Genomic DNA, 14,789 nt, shown 5'->3' with positions numbered 1-14,789 from the left:
CTTCAATCACACTAACCATATAACTGGCGTTCGGCTTCAATTCAGTATTTGGGGATCCAAATTCCACCTTCTACGGCCTCTGTTTTTAATGTTAACTTACCTACACTCATTAATAGTTTTTTAGACTTGACTAAGTCCTGGCTATCTTATGATATTTCGTGGATTGGCCGCCTAGCAGCCTTCAAAATGACTCTCTTACCTAAACTCATGTACTTATACCGAACCATACCTTTTCTTTTCCCTAAAACGTACCTTGATAGATGTCGTGCTATAATGCTACGCTATGTCTGGAAGGCACGGCCACCCCGATTGGCTCGGTCCAAAATGATTCTCCCTCGTAGAAAGGGAGGGCTAGATATGCCCGACCTGGTCCTTTACCAGGAGGCATGTGTGCTGGCCCAGTTTAAATACTGGTTGAGTGGGGCGCCTGTAGTGGGATGGGTATCTCTTGAACGTACTGGGAGTTTGGACCTTCCCTTAGGAGACCTTTTTAAGATACACCCAAACTCTAGACCCCGCTTATTGTCCCTCCTCCCCGCCACTAGAACATCTTTACAAATCTGGGATAAATTGGCGACTCGCCTGCCTGGACATCAATTTCCATATTCTTCTATCTCACTACGAGCCATAGCTAAATTAATCCCTAATTTAAATCTCTCTACCTGGTTTGTTTGTGGTTTGACTGTCTTTGGGGACCTTATGGATGGTAATGTTATGCTATCATTTTCTCAACTCCAGTCTCGATATAATCTCCCCAGTGGAGAATTATTGCATTATTTCCAAATTCACCACTGGTACAAAGGTTTGCCTAGAGAGGTGGCTCCCCCGAACCCGATATCCCAGGTCGTCTTAACACGTGTATCTCTGTGTGACTCTAGAGGGGACATCTCATTTTGGTACAGGACGCTTATCAGCTTGCGCAGGTATAGGATTGATTCTGATATAATTAACCCCAAAAATAGTGAGAGTAATTGGCAGACACCATGTGGAAATCATAATTTTTTAGAGGACATTGGTCACAGAAAAAGGAATAGAAGGTAGACCAAGCAGACGTGGGAAAAGGGGAGGGGCCCCTAAAAAGAAAAAAACAGTACCCAAAAATAGTAATCCCATTCCTTCTAGCAAGAAGGGGAATCATGGGCAGGAGAACATCACTCCAGTTGAACCCATGAGTAAAATCTTTAATCTCAGCAATTATGATTTATCTGTCTCTGAACAGTCTGTGCTTTTAAACGGTCTAAAATTTGCACCCTCAAGTGATCCTAATCCCATAGAGATTTTTGTGGATCTGCAGAGATATACAGATGTGTCCACTTACATCTTTGCTGTTTTGCTAAATATGGCACAACATGCAAAACACGGCTAAGCTATTTTTAACGAGTAACAAGTGGTTAGATTTTAAAATTATTATTTTCCATGATAGAACATGTATAAAGTAACATATTAAAGAAGTAAATTAAGAAAAATCACAAGGCATGGCTAAATCTCTGAGTCTATGGCATGCAAAACTGTGCCATACATGGCGGGATATAGAAAAGATGTATGTGGACACATCTGTATAAGGAAATTAAGCCTAAAAAAATTATTTCAGGGGAAAGATTCCACAAATGAGACCCCTTTGTCGGATAGAACAAGATTTAAGAAAAAAAATAATCAAATTTTTACCCCCAACATATCAAGGGAGGTAGCATAGAATGCTTTATCTCTATTGTTACTAAGGAACTTAGAAAAATTCCAAAATCAAAGAAGAGTAATCTCACCTAAAAGGAGAAAACAGCTTTAATATCTCTGCAAAATAACAAAGAGGTTATAATCAAGCCGGCTAACAATGGGGTGGGGTGGGGGGTTGTTGTCATGAGCAAGGAAAATTATCTTGAAGAAATTGATAGACAACTTGGAGATCTAGACACCTACAAGAAGTTGAAGTCAGATGCCCTTATTAATATGACCAAAAAATTAGAAGATCTCACCAAAAGAGCAGTTGAAAAGGGAGCGATATCTGTGGAAGAAAGAGATTTCATCCACATAGACAATCCTTCAACACCTACCATCTACATCCTGCCCAAGATCCATAAGGATTCTCAAAATCCCCCTGGACGTCCCATTATCACCGGCACCAACAGTTTATCATCCAACCTGTCGGCAATGGTTGATTCATTTCTTCAACCTTTGGTGGCTAATACCCCTGCATTCTTCAAAGATACAGGGGATGTTTTGAGAAAATTAGTGGGGGCATCTTGGAATATGGAATGCACTATGGTTAGTGCAGATGTCAGTACCCTCTACACGATTATCAATTGGAATGAGGGGAAAAGGGCCGTTGAATATTTCTTGCAGAAGAGTGAATATAATGAGGTTGTGAGATCATTTATTTTAGAATCTATTGATTTTATTCTCAACAACAATTATTTTTATTTTAATGGGTCTTATTACCTCCAAATTAAGCCATGGGCACCAGGTTCACTCCCAGTTACGCAAATCTCTATATGGCCTATTGGGAAATGTTAACTGTGGATAGTATGCGAAATCTGGGAGTGAACCTGGTGTCATGGTGGAGGTTTATAGATGACATCTTTTATATTTGGTGTAGAGATGATGAAGACTTGTGTCGATTTTTGGAATCTCTTAATCAGAATCATTTCAATATTCATTTAACATTTACTCAAAGCAAAAAGGAGTTGGGTTTTTTAGATCTAAAAATTTATATAAAAAATAACCAAATCTGTACTCAAGCTCATCGGAAATTAACCGATTCCAATGCTTACATAAATTAATGTAGACAGTGAACATCACCAAAAATGGTTAGAAAATATACCAGTAGGCCAGTATAAGTGTTTGAAAAGAAACTACAGATTCAGATATATTGGAAACACAAATACGAGAAATGGCAGATCGCTATCGCGAAAAAGGCTATACAGAATCTACATTAGAGAAAGCAGAAGAGAAAGTGAAAAATTTAGATAGGAAGTCACTTTTAGTAGAGAAAAAACCAGTGGAACCCAGTGGGAATCCATATGAATGGGCTTTTATCACGCAATATGGTGCACATCATAAGAAGATTGAAAGGATCTTCAAACAAAATTGGAGGATCCTACAGGATGATCCTATTATTGGGAAGGTCCTACCAAAAAAAACGATGTTCATTTATAAAAAGGCCAAATCTCTAAAGGATAGGTTAGTAAGGAGCAACCTACCAGAAAATTCCTTGGTAAGAGCATGCAACCAGGGATTCCATCGATGCAGCGCATGTTTGATGTGCCGGACCACAACTAAGAAAGACTTAACACGCAAAGTTACAGAATTAACAGTGAATGATAAGGTATACAAGATCAGGGATTTTGTAACTTGCCATTCAAGAAATGGGATCTATCTGCTCGAATGCAAATGTGGTCAAATATATGCGGGAAAGACATCCAGCCCCTTAAAAATAAGAGTGGCGGAACATGTATACAATATCTGCAAGGGTCTGTAGAGTCACCCCTTGTCAGTGCACTTTAGTAAGGTACACAACAAATGCGAAGGACACATCGTACGATATCTGGGCATTCAACAGATCAAACCCAATTGGAAAAATCGGGATCTTGAGAAACGTCTTGCCCAGAGCGAGATGCGATGGATATTTGACCTAGACTCTTTGAGACCAAACGGACATAATGTAGATTTTGAGCTAAGATGGTTTTTAGATTAAATGGGTATCATATTATCCAATTTTATATAAAATTTGTTGGAATCATGTGCAATGTATATATTTTTTAATCCTGTTTTTTAAGTTTTTAATCTTGTTCCTTTATTTTCTCTTTTATATATCAAATTTTGGGATCTTCTGCATGACATTCAGAGATAAAAGGGACCCCAACCGGGTAATAGGGACGGACTGGCTGGGAACATAAAGTACCACAAAGCTTGGTCAGGTGTGGGTGTCCCTTTTATCACTCATATAAAAGTATAAACTCCTGGAACAGATGGGAATATATGATGTGAAGAATGCAGATGGGCAAAGAAACCAATTATCCCTGAAGCAAGATGGCAGGTGTGACCTCCATAAAGATGATCTATCCATCTATACCATGACATGGGAGTGTCTAACATGAGAATCCCCAAATTGAATGATGGAATGTGCTGCAGGAAAGACTTTTCCATTTATTTTAAAATACTGAACGTAAATAAGAAAATCTGCCCCCCTTAAGGAAAAGCATAGCCGGTGACACGCATGACGTCACCCATGGGAGGCGGATGCGGAAGTATGATTGACTGGCAGTAACGGAACACAGGAGCATGAGATGGACGATGCACGACTTCCGGTTAGTGAATGGAGCGCATAGTACGTCATTTCCGGAAGTTGATGGAATGCACGGAGCGTCATTTCCGGTTCGATGTACCGGGAAGCGGTGGCTCCGAATTAGTTGCATGTGTAACTATTTGAGCCTGATAGGAGGGGTATAAATAGGGAGTTACAGAGGAATCCTCTATCCAATCTTGAAAAAGGTCACTTTAGTTGACCGAAACGTGTTGCTTGGAAAGAGGATTTGCTGGACGGGGAGCAGTGACATGAGTGGAAGGACTTGTATGCTGATTAACACTTTCTGCGGTGGTGCCGGGCTAATCAGCGTTGGTCTCAATTTGCTTTACACAAAGCTAGCCCACCGCAGGGCATATATGGGGAGAGATCTCCCTATAATTTATTGCGCAAGTTACTTTATTCTGAACAGTCCCATCTGCCACGTCCTGATTTGTATGATATTCAAACATGCTCCGCATCGATGGAATCCCTGGTTGCATGCTCTTACCAAAGAATTTTCTGGTAGGCTGCTCCTTACTAACCTATGCTTTAGAGATTTGGCTTTTTTATAAATGAACATCAGTTTTTTAGGTAGGACCTTCCCAATAATAGGATCATCCTGTAGGATCCTCCAATTTTGTTTGAAGATCCTTTCAATCTTCTTATGATGTGCACCATATTGCGTGATAAAGGCTCATTCATATGGATTCCCACTGGGTTCCACTGGTTTTTTCTCTACTAAAAGTGACTTCCTATCTAAACTTTTCACTTTCTCTTCTGCTTTCTCTAATGTAGATTCTGTATAGCCTTTTTTGCGAAAGCAATCTGCCATTTCTCGTATTTGTGTTTCCAATATATTTGAATCTGTACAGTTTCTTTTCAAACACTTATACTGGCCTACTGGTATATTTTCTAACCATTATTGGTGATGTTCACTGTCTATATTTATTTATGTAAGCATTGGAATTGGTTAATTTCCGATTAGTTTGAGTACAGATTTGGTTATTTTTAATACAAATTTTTAGATCTAAAAAAACCAACTCCTTTTTGCTTTGAGTAAACGTTAAATGAATATTGAAATGATTCTGATTAAGAGATTCCAAAAATCGACACAAGTCTTCATCATCTCCACACCAAATAAAAAAGATGTCATCTATAAACCTCCACCATGACACCAGGTTCACTTCCAGATTTTGCAAGCTATCCACGGTTAACATTTCCCAATAGGCCATATAGAGATTTGCGTAACTGGGAGCGAACCTGGTGCCCATGGCTTAATTTGGAGGTAATAAGACCCATTAAAATAAAAATAATTGTTGTTGAGAATAAAATCAATAGATTCTAAAATAAATGATCTCACAACCTCATTATATTCACTCTTCTGCAAGAAATATTCAATGGCCCTTTTCCCCTCATTCCAATTGATAATCGTGTAGAGGGTACTGACATCTGCACTAACCATAGTGCATTCCATATTCCAACATACCCCCTCTAATTTTCTCAAAACATCCCCTGTATCTTTGAGGAATGCAGGGGTATTAGCCACCAAAGGTTGAAGAAATGAATCAACCATTGCCGACAGGTTGGATGATAAACTGTTGGTGCCGGTGATAATGGGGCGTCCAGGGGCATTTTGAGAATCCTTATGGATCTTGGGCAGGATGTAGATGGTAGGTGTTGAAGGATTGTCTATGTGGATGAAATCTCTTTCTTCCACAGATATCGCTCCCTTTTCAACTGCTCTTTTGGTGAGATCTTCTAATTTTTTGGTCATATTAATAAGGGGATCTGACTTCAACTTCTTGTAGGGGTCTAGATCTCCAAGTTGTATATCAATTTCTTTAAGATAATTTTCCATGCTCATGACAACAAACCCCCCCCCCCCCACACACACACCCCTCACCCCCCTTGTCAGCCGGCTTGATTATAACCTCTTTGTTATTTTACAGAGATATTAAAGCTGTTTTCTCCTTTTGGGTGAGATTACTCTTCTTTGATTTTGGAATTTTTCTATGTTCCTTAGTAACAATATAGTTAAAGCATTCTATGCTACCTCCCTTGATATGTTGGGGGTAAAAATTAGATTTTTTTTCTTAAATCTTGCTCTATCCGACAAAGGGGTCTCATTTGTGGAATCTTTCCTCTGAAATAATTTTTTTAGCTTTGATTTCCTTATATCTCTCTGCAGATCCACAAAAAGGGATTAGGATCACTTGAGGGTGCAAATTTTAGACCTTTTAAAAGCACAGACTGTTCAGAGACAGATAAATCATAATTGCTGAGATTAAAGATTTTACTCATGGGTTCAACTGGAGTGATGTTCTCCTGCCCATGATTCCCCTTCTTGCTAGAAGGAATGGGATTACTATTTTTGGGTACTGTTTTTTTCTTTTTAGGGGCCCCTCCCCTTTTCCCACGTCTGGTTGGTCTACCTTCTATTCCTTTTTCTGTGACCAATGTCCTCTAAAAAATTATGATTTCCACATGGTGTCTGCCAATTACTCTCCCTATTTTTGGGGTTAATTATATCAGAATCAATCCTATACCTTTCATTTCTTTTATCTGGGATTCTTCTTTGCACCCTTGGTCACTCTTTATGGGGATTATTTACTCTGTTCCACCTGTTTTTTCCATTCCCCATTGTTCTTCCCTTCTATCTAATGACCTATTACAGTCATGGGGTCTTGAGTCCCAATCATCCTTTCTATATTGAAAACATATTTTTTCTGGACTCCTCTCTTTCCTGGGGTGTCTATCCCTAACATTCCTAGGGGGTTGATGAAATATTTTTCCTCTATTCTTTTCCTGACAAAATTCTGATCGATTTCCTCTTTTTCTCCATGTGGGAGTCCATACAGGTTCCCTTATGGCTTTTTGTCCTTCAGCAGCCTCTCTATTGGTAGGGTCTTCTAGTGGGGTTTCTTTAGAATCCCTTATGAATTTCTTTCTCTTTCTACTCTTTAATTCGGTTGTTTCCTTTTCTAACTTAGAATATTTTTCTCTCTAACTTTAACTTCCTCCAGATCACAGAAAGGATCTATATATGTTTTTAAAATTTCAATCTCTCTGTTGGACTCAATAAGATTCTATTTTCTTTCCTTTAGGATTAATTCAACTAAAGATAAACCACAATGGGTGAGAATCTTCTCCCATTCGTTATAGAAAGATTCATTACCATTGGAAAAGGAAGGTTTTTTTTATTATCCTTAAACCTTTAGGAATGAGGTGATGGGATAAATAGTGCTCTAGTGCAGTAACCTCCCGCCACAATCTGTTTTCCTTCAGCATAAATTTCTCCAATTTGTTAAGTACCGTGGTAAGATCCTCGTCTTCCACATTTATATCCTCTGGGCCTTCGCTCAGGAAAACTTTAGAGGTATTTCTTCTAGCTTCTCTAAATGCAAACATCTCTGCAGCAAACTGTCGTGTACTAGTGTTTAAAGTAGAACCAAATATGTAGAGATACACAACAGTATTTTGCGCAATAAAAAGGTAGAAGCAGCCTTGCTATTCCACAAAAAAGGGAAAAACACACATTCCCTATAGATAAAATTGCTAAAAAGTGTTTAGTGGAACACACTGGTGCTGGAACCTTAAGATTAACCCCTCAAATTAATGGGAGTTGATGAATCCACTGAGGAAATCGATCAGAATACTGGCAGGAAAAGAATAGAGGGAAAAGATTTCATCAACCCCCTAGGAATGTTAGGGATAGACACCCCAGGAAAGAGAGGAGTCCAGAAAAAATGTTTTCAATATAGAAAGGATGATTGGGACTCGAGACCCCATGACCGTAATAGGTAATTAGACAGAGGGGAAGAACAATGCGGAAATAGAAAAAATCAGGTGGAACAGAGTAAATAATCCCCATAAAGAGCCACCAAGGGTGCAAAGAAGAAGCCCAGATAAAAGAAATGAAAGGATTGATTCTGATATAATTAACCCCAAAAACAGGGAGAGTAATTGGCAGACTCCACGTGGAAATCATAATTTTTTAGAGAGAGGACATTGGTCAGAGAAAATGGAATAGAAGGTAGACCAAACAGACATGGGAAAAGGGGAGGGGCCCCTTAAAAGAAAAAAACAGTACCAAAAATAGTAATCTCATTCCTTCTAGCAAGAAGGGGAATCATGGGCAGGAGAACATCACTTTAGTTGAACCCACAAGTAAAATCTTTAATCTCAGCAATTATGATTTATTTGTCTCTGAACAGTCTGTGCTTTTAAAGGGTCTAAATTTGCACCCTCAAGTGATCCTAATCCCATTGAGATTTTTGTGGATCTGCAGAGAGATATAAGGAAATTAAGCCTAAAAAAATTATTTCAGGGGAAAGATTCCACAAATGAGACCCCTTTGTCGGATAGAACAAGATTTAAGAAAAAAAAAATCCCATTTTATCCCCAACATATCAAGGGAGGTAGCATAGAATGCTTTAACTCTATTGGTACTAAGGAACTTAGTAAAATTCCAAAATCAAAGAAGAGTAATCTCACCCAAAAGGAGAAAACAGCTTTAATATCTCTGTAAAATAACAAAGAGGTTATAATCAAGCCGGCTGACAAGGGGGGGGGGGGGGGGGTTGTTGTCATGAGCATGGAAAATTATCTTAAAGAAATTGATATACAACTTGGAGATCTAGACATCTACAAGAAGTTGAAGTCAGATCCCCTTATTAATATGACCAAAAAATTAGAAAATCTCACCAAAAGAGCAGTTGAAAAGGGAGCGATATCTGTGGAAGAAAGAGATTTAATCCACCTAGACAATCCTTCAACACCTACCATCTACATCCTGCCCAAGATCCATAAGGATTCTCAAAATCCTCCTGGACGCCCCATTATCACCGGCACCAACAGTTTATCATCCAACCTGTCGGCAATGGTTGATTCATTTCTTCAACCTTTGGTGGCTAATACCCCTGCATTCCTTAAAGATACAGGGGATGTTTTGAGAAAATTAGAGGATGTATCTTGGAATACGGAATGCACTATGGTTAGTGCAGATGTCAGTACGCTTTACACGATTATCAATTGGAATGAGGGGAAAAGGGCCATTGAATATTTCTTGCAGAAGAGTGAATATAATGAGGTTGTGAGATCATTTATTTTAGAATCTATTGATTTTATTCTCAACAACAATTATTTTTATTTTAATGGGTCTTATTAAGTCCAAATTAAGCCATGGGCACCAGGTTCGCTCCCAGTTACGCAAATCTCTATATGGCCTATTGGGAAATGTTAACCGTGGATAGCTTGCGAAATCTGGGAGTGAACCTGGTGTCATGGTGGAGGTTTATAGATGACATCTTTTATATTTGGTGTGGAGATGATGAAGACTTGTGTCGATTTTTGGAATCTCTTAATCAGAATCATTTCAATATTCATTTAACGTTTACTCAAAGCAAAAAGGAGTTGGTTTTTTTAGATCTAAAAATTTATATAAAAAATAACCAAATCTGTACTCAAGCTCATCGGAAATTAACCGATTCCAATGCTTACATAAATAAATATAGACTGTGAACATCACCAAAAATGGTTAGAAAATATACCAGTAGGCCAGTATGTGTTTGAAAAGAAACTACAGATTCAGATATATTGGAAACACAAATACGAGAAATGGCAGATCGCTATCGCGAAAAAGGCTATACAGAATCTACATTAGTGAAAGCAGAAGAGAAAGTGAAAAATTTAGATAGGAAGTCACTTTTAGTAGAGAAAAAAACAGTGGAACCCAGTGGGAATCCATAAGAATGGGCTTTTATCACGCAATATGGTGCACATCATAAGAAAATTGAAAGGATCTTCAAACAAAATTGGAGGATCCTACAGGATGATCCTATTATTTGAAAGGTCCTACCTAAAAAAACGATGTTCATTTATAAAAAGGCCAAATCTCTAAAGGATAGGTTAGTAAGGAGCAGCCTACCAGAAAATTCCTTGGTAAGAGCATGCAACCAGGGATTCCATCGATGCAGCGCATGTTTGATGTGCCGGACCACAACTAAGAAAGACTTAACACGCAAAGTTACAGAATTCACAGTGAATGATAAGGTATACAAGATCAGGGATTTTGTATCTTGCCATTCAAGAAATGGTATCTATCGGCTCGAATGCAAATGTGGTCAAATATATGCGGGAAAGACATCCAGACCCTTAAAAACAAGAGTGGCGGAACATGTATACAATATCTGCAAGGGTCTGGAGAGTCACCCCTTGTCAGTGCACTTTAGTAAGGTACACAACAAATGCGAAGGACACATCGTACGATATCTGGGCATTCAACAGATCAAACCCAATTGGAAAAATCGGGATCTTGAGAAACGTCTTGCCCAGAGCGAGATGCGATGGATATTTGACCTAGACTCTTTGAGACCAAACGGACATAATGTAGATTTTGAGCTAAGATGGTTTTTAGATTAAATGGGTATCATATTATCCAATTTTATATAAGATTTGTTGGAATCATGTGCAATGTATATATTTTTTAATCCTGTTTTTTAAGTATTTAATCTTGTTCCTTTATTTTCTCTTTTATATATCAAATTTTGGGATCTTCTGCATGACATTCAGAGATAAAAGGGACCCCACCCGGGTAATAGGGACGGACTGGCTGGGAACATAAAGTACCACAAAGCTTGGTCAGGTGTGGGTGTCCCTTTTATCACTCATATAAAAGTATAAACTCCTGGAACAGATGGGAATATATGATGTGAAGAATGCAGATGGGCAAAGAAACCAATTATCCCTGAAGCAAGATGGCGGATGTGACCTCCATAAAGATGATCTATCCATCTATACCAGGACATGGGAGTGTCTAACATGAGAATCCCCAAATTGAATGATGGAATGTGCTGCAGGAAAGACTTTTCCATTTATTTTAAAATACTGATCGTAAATAAGAAAATCTGCCCCCCTTAAGGAAAAGAATAGCCGGTGACACGCATGACGTCACCCATGGGAGGCGGATGCGGAAGTATGATTGACTGGCAGTAACGGAACACAGGAGTATGAGATGGACGATGCACGACTTCCGGTTAGTGAATGGAGCGCATAGTACGTCGTTTCCGGAAGTTGATGAAATGCACGGAGCGTCACTTCCGGTTGGATGTACCGGGAAGCGGTGGCTCCGAATTAGTTGCATGTGTAACTACTTGAGCCTGATAGGAGGGGTATAAATAAGGAGTTACAGAGGAATCCTCTATCCAATCTTGAAAAAGGTCACTTTAGTTGACCGAAACGCGTTGCTTGGAAAGACGATTTGCTGGACGGGGAGCAGTGACATGAGTGGAAGGACTTGTATGCTGATTAACACTTTCTGCGGTGGTGCCAGGCTAATCAGCCTTGGTCCCAATTTGCTTTACAAAAAGCTAGCCCACCACAGGGCTTATATATGGTGAGAGATCTCCCTATAATTAATTGCGCAAGTTACTTTATTCTGAACAGTCCCACCTGCCACGTCCTGATTTGTATGATATTCATGTGTTTTTAATTTATGTAATTTTGTTTGTATTTGTGTAAATAAATGCACTTTATTCTTGTAATCCATTCCACTGGTACTTCCTTATCAGTGGATTTACCAACTCCCATTAATTTGAGGGGTTAATCTTAAGGTTCCAGCGCCAGTGTGTTCCACTAAAAAGTTTTTTGCAATTTTATCTATAGGGAATGTGTGTTTTTCCCTTTTTTGTAACAAGGCTGCTTCTACCTTTTTATTGCGCAAAATACTGTTGTTGTATATCTCTACATACATTTCCTGATATTGATAAACATGTAGACAAATTTTATGCTAAATGGTCTCCTTTCATAAATTTCCTAGATCCGTTCACTCAGGATCGTATTATGAAAGTTTACGAAAATACCGAATGGCAACTATTACGTATTCTTACCACTTCTTAATACCACCTTAACTCTATCTCACTCTTTATTCTCACCTATTCTTTTTTTTATATATATTTCTTAAGTGCTATCTTCTCTTACTCAGGCTCAGATATTACCCCCCCCCCCTTCCCCTTCCTCCCCCTTCTCTCTCCTTCCCTTTTGTCTTTATTGTTGATGTAGTTATTGCCTCAGAGACACTAATGTGTTTGAATGCTCATTAATATTTTGCCACTACATATTCTTGTTACTGTTCTCTATTGGACTACTTCACTTCTAAATGATTATGGCACTATATTGATCATTAATGTTCACTTGGATTCTTTTGTTTTGTTATTTGACTGTATCTCTCGTATTGTATGCACCTCTATCTATAAACAATAAAAAAAATTGTATTGAAAAAAAAAATCACTAAGTTCTATTAATTTACAGGCGCGTTTGACCGATGGTCTATTCATTCGTATTTCTGTGTGCGACAGTGCAAAAAAAATACGAATGCTACCAACACCGCCGAATTCAAGCTTTTGTAAATGCCGGAATTGCCACTTAGAAAAAAAACAACAAAAACGAATATAAACGACAGAAATCAGTAAATTAGTAAATACACCCCAGTGTGTCTATTCAAAATAGATCATTTACTAAGAGTCGATTCTTTTTTCCATTCTGTTTTCGATGGTACATTGGTTTCTATTTGAAGTTCTAAATGTGTTCTATTCACCCTCAATAGAACCAAAAAAATCTTCTCAAAATGGACAAAATTAATTATACAAAAGCATTCCTGCACAAACACCTTCATTCCTGGGCTAATTTTAGTGTTCACCACTAAGTCAGAACCAAAGTTACCTAATTGTTAGCAAAGGCATCGAGTTAGCATAATATATTCTTGTTTCTTCTTACTTCAAGTAACTCTGCAAACGTAAGCTTAGAATTATAAACATTTCATGTTAAGGTTTTGGTCCGACACTTAGAGGACCAAAACCATACAGCTTACATGTATACATTGATCATGTGTCCTACTGGACACATAAGGGAAGCAGTGCCCCAGGCATATCTCCCCATAAGGATATATTACAGGCAGAGGCGGCGACAGGTCTGCCGGGACCAGGTACAAAGATGGCGCCTCGTCCAATGGTGGCGTGGCGTGGCCAGACCCCCTCCTTTAAAAAAAAAAAATATTGTACATGGGCTGCTAAGTTGGTGTTCAGGGGCAGATGTATTAAGCTTGGTGAAGTGATAAAGTGGAAGGTGATAACGCTCCAGCCAGTCAGCTCTTAACTGTCATTTTTCAAACCCAGCCAGTAACATGGAAGTTAGGAGCTGACTGGCTGCTGCGATATCACCTTCCACTTTATCACTTCTCCAGGCTTAATACACCTACCCCTCAATCCGGCGGGCGGCGGGTGTGATCGCTCACCCCCGCAGGGAGAAAGAGGATTGACTGCCGCTGCCTCTCTCCCCAGCTCAGCACACAGCACTGAGCAGCGGCTTTCTGCAATGGAGAAGGGAGAGGGGGGCAGCGGGACCTGGGACCCTCCAACAGGACAAGGTCTGGGTACAGAGTACCATCCCCCCACCTCTCGGTACCACTGCTATCAGATTGGTAGATACTGTGACACTGGTGTTTCCAGCATAAAAGTGATTTTATTTTTGACGCAGTGCCCCTGATGTTAGGGCTAGTGACTATGACAACCTATGATATTGCATGTCAATATATTAAAAATATTAAAGTTGTAAAAAAATGTAATCATCATAGTTAAAAAATGACAAATCCCACAGATTTGGTATCCTTGCAATTGTTAGAACCAGAGCCGTCCCTAACCAAAGTGATGCCCTAGGTCAGATTTTGGATGGTGCCCCCTTGTACAGACACTAGTTCCACCTGTCACCCTGTACCCCTTTCCCAGCACCATCACCCCTCACCCCTAGCAGTCCTCATTTTGGTGCTTCTACCTCCTATATTTTAAATAAGAACAGTGTGCCCATTCAGTGCGCAGCCCAAAACGTTGCGTGTACTTGCTGGAAAGGGGCATGGCCACACAATTATACCCCCAGTTGAAATTACACCACACAGTACTGCAACTTTATTCACATTATACTGTATCATGAAATAGTGTCTCTTATTCACGTTACATCACACAGTAGTACCACATTACTCCTCACAGTAGTGCCCCTTATTCACTTTACACCACACCATATTGCTCTTTATTCACATTAGACCACATAGTAGTGCCCTTTCTATACGTTTCGCCACCAAGTACTGTAGTACACCTTATACACATAATGCCGCACATTAGTAATGCATTTCGTATGCAGATACAGCCGCAGTCACACACAGAATATAGGCATGCTGCATATCATTTTAATCAGAAGAAGCTGCTTGTGCTCCTAGGCATTCCAAATGACCTAGGCATTTGCCTAGTTTACCTATGCCTAAGGCCGGCTCTGGTTAGAACATACTGTAACGCAGTGCCGTAACTAGGTATGTGCGCTGTGTGCCTTGCACACAGCGCAGGATGACTTGAGGCGCAATCAGCCCTCCTCTCCCACACCAAGCCGACGCTTATAGTGCAGCAACCCCGGCCCCCCGCCATAGTGGCACAGATCGGATCTCTTATAGATCCGATCTGCGGTGCAC

The sequence above is a fragment of the Pseudophryne corroboree genome, chromosome 3 (assembly GCF_028390025.1).
Source record: "Pseudophryne corroboree isolate aPseCor3 chromosome 3, aPseCor3.hap2, whole genome shotgun sequence".
Taxonomy (NCBI): domain Eukaryota; kingdom Metazoa; phylum Chordata; class Amphibia; order Anura; family Myobatrachidae; genus Pseudophryne; species Pseudophryne corroboree.
The sequence above is the reverse complement of the archived record's forward strand: the minus strand, read 5'-3'. Positions refer to the sequence as shown.